Genomic DNA, 8462 nt, shown 5'->3' on the forward strand with positions numbered 1-8462 from the left:
CTTTATCCCTCTGCCCTTACCCCTGGCAAGAAAGGACGATTCACGTACTCTTTTGCTTTTATTTGAACGATAGGACTGCATTTGATAATGACGCGCTCTCTTAGATTTTGAGGGAATATAAGGCAAAAAATTTGATTTACCTGCCGTAGCTGTGGAGACTAGGTCCGAGAGGCCCTCTTCAAACAATTCCTCACCCTTGTAAGGCAAAACTCCATATGCCTCTTTGAGTCGGCATCACCTGTCCACTGTCGGGTCCATAAGACTCGCCTAGCAGAAATGGACATAGCGTTTATTCTGGAACCCAGTAAACTAATGTCTCTTTGAGCATCCCTCATATATAAGACAGCATCTTTTATATGCCCTAGGGTCATTAAAATGGTATCCTTATCAAGGGTCTCAATATCCGCTGATAAAGAACCTGTCCATGCTGCTACAGCACTACAAACCCAGGCCGACGCAATTGCCGGTCTGAGTAACGTACCAGAATGTGTGTAAATGGACTTCAAGGTAACCTCCTGCTTGCGGTCAGCAGGATCCTTGAGGGTAGCCGTATCTTGGGATGGGAGCGCTATCTTTTTTGATAAGCGTGTCAAAGCTTTGTCTAGCCTAGGGGAGGATTCCCACCGTATTCTGTCCTGTGACGGAAAAGGATACGCTATTAGAATCCTTTTGGGAATCTGCAGTTTTTTTCAGCTCATGTGAAGAAGGAAAAGTGACCTCAGGTTTCTTTCCCTTATACATGTGTACCCTCGTGTCAGGGACAGGGGGTTCCTCAGTGATATGCAAAACATATTTAATTGCGATAATCATATATCGAATACATTTAGCCACCCTTGGCTGCAATTTTGCATCATCGTAGTCGACACTGGAGTCTGAATCCGTGTCGGTATCTGTGTCAACTATTTGGGATAGTGGGCGCTTCTGAGACCCCGAAGGTCCCGGCGACATTGGGACAGACATGGGTTGACTCCCTGACTGTACCCTAGCTTCAGCTTTGTCTAATCTTTTGTGCAATAAATTAACATTAGCACTTAAAACATTCCACATATTAATCCAGTCAGGTGTCGGCGCTGCCGACGGAGACCTAATATTCATACACTCCTCCTCCTTAGGTGAGCCTTCAACCTCAGACATGTCGACACATGCATACCGACACACCACACACACACAGGGAAGCTCTTTTCTGAAGACAGGTTCCCCACCAGGCCCTTTGGAGAGACAGAGAGAGAGTATGCCAGCACACACCCCAGCGCTATATGACCCAGGAAAAAACACAGAATGTTTTCCCAGTAGTGCTTTTGTAGCATGTATGCGCCAATAATGTGCCCCCCCTCTACTTTAAAAGCCTCTTTCACCGTGTGTCAAGCAGGGGAGAGTCCGGGGAGCTTCCTCTCAGCGGTGCTGTGGAGAAAAAATGGCGCTGGTGAGTGCTGAGGGAGAAGCCCCGCGCCCTCGGCGGCAGGCTTCTGTCCCGCTCAAATTTCCTAATAACATGGCGGGGGCTCTTTTTATACATGTACAGTGCCTAGCTGTACATGTATATATGTGTATTTGCCACAGGAGGTGTTTATTGCTGCCCAGGGCACCCCCCCCCCCTGCGCCCTGCACCCTTACAGTGACCGAAGTGTGTGAGGTGAATGGGAGCAATGTCGCACAGCTTCACTGCTGTGCGTTACCTCTATGAAGATCAAGATGTCTCTGAAGTCTTTTCCTCACATACTCACCCGGCTTCTCTCTTCTGGCTCTGCGAGGAGGACGGCGGCGCGGCTCTGGGACGGACGACGAGGGTGAGACCTGCGTACCGATCCCTCTGGAGCTAATGATGTCCAGTCTCCTAAGAAACAGAGCCATGAAACTCCGAGAAGAGGGTCTGTTTCTCTCTCCTCGGTCCCTTGATGCAGGGAGCCTGTTGCCAGCAGGCTCCCTGAAAATAAAAAACCTAACTAAACTACTTTCTTTTACAGGAAACTCATGAGAGCTCCCTGAAAGCACCCAGTCTCCACTGGGCACAGTATCAAACGGAGGTCTGGAGGAGGGGCATAGAGGGAGGAGCCAGTGCACACCCAGATCCAAAGTCTTTCTTAAAGTGCCCATGTCTCCTGCGGAGCCCGTCTATCTCCATGGTCCTTACGGAGTCCCAGCATCCTCTAGGACGTTAGAGAAATACAGCCCTTCAAATAGGAATGTAAAAGGAATGAAAAAGGGGAAAGTATCCCCGCAAAACAGTTATAAACATGGCCATAGAAAAACAACAAATGATCAATAAGAATCTGAAACATCAAACCAGGGTAAAATAGCTCAAACCGCTGTATTAGGCCAAAGTCTCAGCTGGTAAAATAAACACCTGCAGCGGATCCCAAAATAACAAATAAATTGTCAGTCATTGCAGGAAATAGAGAAAAGTCTCAGAGCAATACTCAGCCATCCTGATCTGGGGCGTCATCTGCCTGAGAGGAGTCCTCGTCTATCATGGAAGCCTCAGAAACGTAAGCCTCCACGTCCACCCGATTAGTAAAATCCCGGTAGGAATTTCCCACGAACAGGTACAGTCTTGCGGGGAAGATCAGAGCAAATTTCTTATTCGCCTTGACCAAACGAGAACAGAGGGGAGTAAATTCCTGACGTGCACGGGAGACCTCCACAGAGTAATCCTGGAAAATGCCCAAACAAGCTCCCTCCCATTGTAAATTCCTATGTTTCCTGGATGCCGTCCATATCGCCACCTTGTGGAGAAAGTTCAGACATTCAAATGTCTGCTATTAGGTGAAGAGCGTGGGGGGGGGGGGGGGCCCAGTCTATGGGCTCTCTCGATGACTAAGCCAGTGCACTCATCTTGTATTTGTAATAAATCAAGGAGAGACGTCTGCAGAAAAAGAGTCAAATCAGGACCTTTCAGTGACTCTGGAAGCCCGAGCACCCAAAGAGTAGATTTCCTCGATCTATTTTCAAGATCGTCAACCTTGTTAAGCAGCTGGAAGTGCGATTTCTGGAGCTCATCATATCTGTGCTTAAGTTTCCCAACATCCTGGAAAGTCTCCCCCAGTCTCTGTTCGTTAGTAATAACAGTCTTGGACAACTGCTTGATTTGGGATTTAAGATCTTTCACTGCCTGCTGCATTTTGGAAGCATGTGCATCCATAATAGGCTCTTATGCATCCCTAACAGCTCTCACTACATGAGCATAAGTCACTGGAAAGTCAGGGGAGCAATCAGGCTCACCTGAAGAAGGAATGTGCTTTGCAGAAGCTTGTTTGACGCTGCCAGCAGCTTGTTGCCTTGTTTGTGAGCTAGGTGCTGCGGCCATCTTGGATTCCCCTGCCCGTTTTTTCAGACCACTATCTCTGGGCTTTAGGGGGCATGGGGGAGGACAAAAACTTTTCCATCCAATCCCCAGTGCCTTCCCACAAGTGGTGTGCTCCAGGCGCAGCGAAATGTCGCGACTGGGAGGCTCTGTGTGCTCCGGTTACCAAGGGTGCAGGAGAGCTGCAGAAGTCAGCTTCTTCTCACATGGGCGCCGGAACCGGAAGTCTCACTTAAATGATTTTAACGATCTTGAATAGCATGAAAAGTCAATTAAATACAGGTGTGCTAATGAAAGAAAAGATCAGATTGGTCAGTTTTGATTTAAATATGCTCCATTTCTGAGCACACCTTATGCAGCCTTCTGAAGAAACCGGAACACTTTGTTTGGAAGGGGAGAAATGAGTCAAGGCACCCACAGGCGAACACATTCAATGACTCGGAGTGTTATCAGTGCACAGCACACTGTACCACAAAAGCGGACAATGATCCAGCAGCGACCGCGTCCTCCCTCCCCCTGCACTTGCGGACTCCTGCTGACTCATCTATGGACGGCCCTCAGCAAGAGGCGTAATATTCTAGCTCAATTGGAAATATGGAGACTATTCCACTGCCAATTGGTGAGAAAGTGTATTTAGAACACAAGGGAGAGGTCAAGCATTACACTTGCCTAGAGCCGCAGCCCGATCCTGTGTTACCACACAATTGCCACTCACAATAACTATGCTGTTATAAACTGCTGCTAGTAGTTACAGGTGGATATATGTGGATTTTAATTTTTCATTAACGGAATCACACCTCAAACAAAGGAAATGGACTCTATCCTTAAATTTGGTTTACAATACAATGGTCAGTGAATTGATTGGTATGTAATAAATATGCTGATATTCTATTGTGTTCCAATTTTATATATATTTTTCAGTATATTGAAAATTGTATTTTATATTTATATGCACTCCTTTTGTATTGTAGTATACCACGAATTGATATTGCTATGGATATCTAGACACTCCAGAGTGCCTAACGAGAGCTGCTTTACAATACTTTTATATGCAAAATAGGTGATAAAGATTTATATCTTTTACTTTTATCTCAGCTCCTGATAAATTTACAATCTAATTGGTTTGAGTATCCAATTTGTCTGACTGTTTACACACTCGCCAAGATACATAAAATCTTATCTAATCCACCTGAATGTCTGATTATATTGGCCAATGACTCAATTCTCCACCCTTTGGCACAATTGGTAGACCTTTTTCCACAGCCATATGTCAGATGTAAAATGCCTAGCTATACCAGGGACACTAATAATTTTTTGGACAATGTAAATACATTATGTCATGCTTGATTGCCACCATGGACAGCAGTTCCTTATTTACTTTAATCCCTCACTGAATTCTTAGTTGATTTGTTAAGACTGTTCTTTAGCAAAAAACACTTTCAATATGGTAGATACAGGTTGAGTATCCCATATCCAAATATCCGAAATACGGAATATTCCGAAATACTGACTTTTTTGAGCGAGAGTGAGATAGTGAAACTTTTGTTTTCTGATGGCTCAATGTACACAAACTTTGTTTAATACACAATTAAAAATATTGTATTAAATGACCTTCAGGCTGTTTGTATAAGGTGTATATGACACATAAATGAATTGTGTGAATGTAGACACACTTTTTTTAATGCACAAAGTTATAAAAAATATTGGCTAAAATGACCTTCAGGCTGTGTGTATAAGGTGTATATGTAACATAAATACATTCTGTGCTTAGACTTAGGTCCCATCGCCATGATATCTCATTATGGTATGCAATTATTCCAAAATACGGAAAAATCCGATATCCAAAATACCTCTGGTCCAAAGCGTTTTGGATAAGGGAGACTCAACCTGTATTACTATATTCAGAATACAGCTACTGTAATGGGTTCTAACCTGGTTTCTGCATACGCCATGCAGAATATGAGAGTACACACATTTTGCATCTTAACAATTCATGCATGTGTTAAGGAAAAGCACCTGAAGATTTGCAAATATTGAGGATATGCACTCCTGGTTTTTGGATGTGGCTATTCTGCCAGCAGTGCCTCACAAAAGCCAGAATTTTATATTCTATGACCATTGAGTTGATTTAAATGTGTAGATTGTACAATGTGCAAATCTATGTTGGTTGGTCCAACTTTCTCCTATCCACATAGTGGTAAGAAAATTAGGATCCACAATAAATTGGATTGTACTATTGACTTTAGAATATACATACTCATCTCTCATTTAGACAGGTTTCAACAACAACTATTCTGACAAACCAGTCGCCAAGCACTTTTTACAACTTGGCCATCCTGTAGTGAGTTTAAACTGTATGGTTATTTTGTTCCCAAACCAACCAGAGGTGGAGACAGAGAACCACTTTATACATAAGCATGAGGCTAAATGGATTTGGTACCAAGTGACACCATCTGAGTGCTGTTTTTTTAATACCAGGCTGTTTGTGCTACTCGTGCTTTTTTGAGTTTTATATATATATATATATATATATATATATATATATATATATATATAAAGAAAAAATGGTTCCCAATTGCGCACAGGAGTAACAACAAGCAGCTCCTCTAGATAAACCTTCTGTTAGCAAAGATTCAGAAAAATAATATACACAATAAAGATCAAAGGGTGCTAATAGAGGTAAGATAATTCTAAATCTCACCTACAATTTCATAAAATTATTATAAAACATTGATTTAAAAAATGTATTCACAAATTCAATCCATGAGATTTACAGAAATATAACAACTTATTCAGATGTACATTCCCCAGACTGACACTCAGAGTACATTTCCTTGTTGTCATAGATTCAGTATACATCAATAGGATGGATCAGAAGAAGAACCCAACACTTTTCGTCCCGTAGGACTTCCTCAGGGTTATTAGATCTGAATAATGAAAATACAACAGGTAAAAATGTTGCGTGTTGCCATATAGGTAATTGTCCGCACTTAACATAATATTAGGGCAATAGATATTGTCTGAATTAAAATATAATTCATTATAAATAAGGTGATGTAACCATAGTGAATAGAATAGTGTGTATATATAAATAGTAAGGAATAGTATATGTATAAGTTAAATGTTTAGGTAATTTACAAAACTACATTGTGTAAATATTAAGAATAACTGTTGTCTGAACAGGTTATAAATGAAGTTAGGTATGTGACTGAGAAATCTTTTGGTCACTTGGACACTGGAATCCACAGGTGTACATTTAGATCAGAATGAAGATTTGTCAATTATAAACTAGCTGGCCTATTGTATTGTCTAGTTATATTGCAGGCCAGAGACAAGGACAACACAAGATCTTTGATTAAGGAAGTAACAAACTTTATGACCCAAGATTACATGTCCTGTTTGCCACCTCAAGGCAGAACAATTGGACATGTTTTATCTTTTGCACTGAGAACAATATGAGAAAATACCAGCAGATGGTTAATTTGGAGATATATATACTTGAGTTCTGTCAGTGGTAGAGTAGTCAGGAGGAGAAGAAGTCATGAAAAGGAGGAGGAGCGAATATGCAGAAGTAAAGGAACTGTAACTTGCAAGTATACACTTTATGTTAGTAATTGTCAACGTAATCGAAACTGTGTTTTGTTATGTTTGTTCTATAATTAAGGAAGCATAAAATAATACTAGTATATATATCACTACTGTATATATCTTATTCTGTACGATTTGATCTGCCTGTAAATAAATAATCATATAAAAGGAGCGGTAATCTCAAGTTTGAACTTTCTTTAAGGAATCATAACTTCATAATTTCATAAGTCATATATATAAGGACTGCATATATTTATCAGCCATTTAGTTTGTAAGCCTGACATAATATATTTGCAGATATATATGATAAACGCATATTAATTAAAATATATCCATATATTAAATACCACATATGATATATATTAAATATTAATATTCATAAATATGATTCCATAAATCAATATGCGGTATACAAACAATCCGTACAATGAATGATCTCTTAAAGCCATACATACCAATTGGTTAGATACGTGATTAGGGTAGACTTGAAAAAGTGAATACATCACTGAGTATAATGATTCAGATTAATCTTAAAAGATCAGTGAATACATTTATCATAAAGAGTCGTGCCAGTGTGGAAAAGCAGGATGGAACAGGTAGTGGTAGAGCGTAAATGATACATACCAACATGCGTCTGAGTCAGCTAACTCTTGACAATATCTTTTAGTGGATAGAAGGTCTTAAAAAGTTAGACCTGTGATCTAAAACAGACCTAAAGCAAAAAGTATACATTTAGAGATGAAACCCTCCTTAATAAGATTCCACCAGTGTGTAGTGAGTAGAAAAAAGACATACCAGTACGTTTTGCAATAAAAAGCAACACTGGATATTTAGTAACTGGTGCCAAGTCTTTAAATTTTTTTAAAGATAAAGCGCCTATGAAAATTATAAATACATATAGTTAATAATTATTCCTATGAACGGTCTGTCAAATTTAGAGAATTAGACCTTAAGTGTACTACCTAAATACTTTGTATCCAAATCCCAAAGGAGTATGGTTACAATATTTACCATATAAAATCAATATATTACAATACTCTTTACGGATTTTACATATATTATAACGAGCCCACAAACAAATGGGTATAATAAAAAATAAAATAATCATTTTATAAAAACTTAAATAAACAGAGGCACCAAAATGAATTTCAATACATTTAGATAACCATCAATATGTAGGAACAGTGAACAAGACTTCAAATAGTACCTACAATTGATACAAGTGCTTCTCTCACAATCCAGTGAATGACAGAGAGAATTCCAAACCTCTTACTTATACCTCCTGAGGTGACATCACTTCCTATAGAATCTAATTGGTTGATTACAAGCTAAAACCAATATACCCTCCTCCACTTTACAAAAAAGGAGGACAGGGTAGTATATGCTAGAAGTACACAGCGCTTAAACAATTCGCCTATTTTGACAATTTTTTTAGGTTTATATAAGCATGGAAACACATGCTTCCGGCATGCGTTCCACCACACAGCCGCGGACTTCCGGCCTTGCGTTCCACCGGGTCCCGCTAGTTATCGCGGTACATTCAACAAACTGTGATGGAGGTGAGGGAAAGGGT

General features: G+C 40.2%; 1 long non-coding RNA gene across 1 annotated transcript; it reads right to left on the reverse strand.

The window, feature by feature from the left end:
• Positions 1-6031: 6031 nt before the first annotated feature.
• LOC134958014 (uncharacterized) lies at positions 6032-8181 on the reverse strand. Its single transcript, XR_010186832.1, has 3 exons — positions 8101-8181; positions 7514-7601; positions 6032-6228 (listed from the first exon to the last, which is right to left on the reverse strand). It is a non-coding gene; the product is annotated as an uncharacterized LOC134958014 (long non-coding RNA).
• Positions 8182-8462: the final 281 nt, after the last annotated feature.

The sequence above is a fragment of the Pseudophryne corroboree genome, chromosome 9 (genome assembly GCF_028390025.1).
Source record: "Pseudophryne corroboree isolate aPseCor3 chromosome 9, aPseCor3.hap2, whole genome shotgun sequence".
NCBI lineage: Eukaryota > Metazoa > Chordata > Amphibia > Anura > Myobatrachidae > Pseudophryne > Pseudophryne corroboree.